Source organism: Cynoglossus semilaevis, unplaced genomic scaffold (genome assembly GCF_000523025.1).
Source record: "Cynoglossus semilaevis isolate Cse_v1.0 unplaced genomic scaffold, Cse_v1.0 scaffold6479, whole genome shotgun sequence".
Taxonomy (NCBI): Eukaryota; Metazoa; Chordata; class Actinopteri; order Pleuronectiformes; family Cynoglossidae; genus Cynoglossus; species Cynoglossus semilaevis.
Window position 1 is genome coordinate 1,756 of NW_007585377.1, and position 1,182 is coordinate 2,937.

Sequence of the window (1,182 nt, forward strand, 5' to 3'; positions counted from 1 at the left end):
ATATACATATATATATACATATGTATATATACATATATATACACATATATACATATATATATATATATACATATGTATATATACATATATATACACATATATACATATATATATATACATATATATATACACATATATACATATATATATATATATATATACATGCATATATCTATATATACATGCATATATCTATATATAGTGTATATAAAATCATCCTTTATTAAAATAGGGCAGTGGTGGCTTAGCGGTTAAGGAAGCAGACTTGGTTCCAGAAGGCTACATGTTCAATTCCACCAACTGCCAAGTTACCACTGAGGTGCTCTGAGCAAGGCACCGTCCCCACCCACTGCTCCCCAGGTGTTCACTTTGGTGATGGGTTAAAAGCAGAGGTCACATTTTGTGTTGTGCGTAGTTCACTTTCTTTTTCTAAAATACTATTATCGTGTTGACCGTCATACGTTGTTGTCCAATGGGAATCTGTGAGTAGTTTGCTCTGAATCCAGGAAAGTTTTTGTCCTCGTTAGTGACCAGGGTCAACAACATGACATTTCCCGATGAAATGAAAGAGAGGGAATGATGAGGGTAACCACACTGTCTGGAAGCGAAGAAAAACAGAAAGTTTAGTTTAAACAACTGATTTAGACAAGAACTGGTATATATGGTAAAAAAAAGAACAAATTAACATGATGGACACTAGGGCATTAACACACAAACGTGTTGATGTGTCAGTATCCTGAGAGGGCGCGGTGGCCAAGTGGTAAGGCGTCAGTCTCGTAAACTGAAAATCACGGGTTCGAATCCCGTCCGTGCCTTCATTAAAGTCAGTTTCATGGCGTAGCGGTTAGCATGCCTACTCTCTACCTCTGATGGTTTGTGCTAATGTTTTATCCTCAATTTAACTGACCATGTCAATAATCACTTAAAATATCGGTGGTAACTTTAATTGACATGGAAGGAAAATTCATACAAAAACGCATTGATCCGCCTATTATTGCTCCCGGGCACACTTAGGGGAAAAGCAGTACCAGTTGTGCATTAATCAAAAAAAAAAAAAAACAAAAAAAAAAAACAGTGGAATTCACACTCAAGATATGCTGGAGTGGCTACATGACCAGAGTATCCCTGTGTAAACCACCTGGGTGGATGAAACGATCGAAAAACCAAGAGAGGAAAAGTGAC

At 36.8% G+C, this 1,182-nt stretch overlaps 1 non-coding gene across 1 annotated transcript; it reads left to right on the forward strand.

Moving 5' to 3' along the window:
* The first annotated feature begins 743 nt into the window (after positions 1 to 743).
* On the forward strand, positions 744 to 815 carry trnat-cgu (transfer RNA threonine (anticodon CGU)). The gene has a single exon. It is a non-coding gene; the product is annotated as a tRNA-Thr (tRNA).
* The last annotated feature ends 367 nt before the right edge of the window (positions 816 to 1,182 follow it).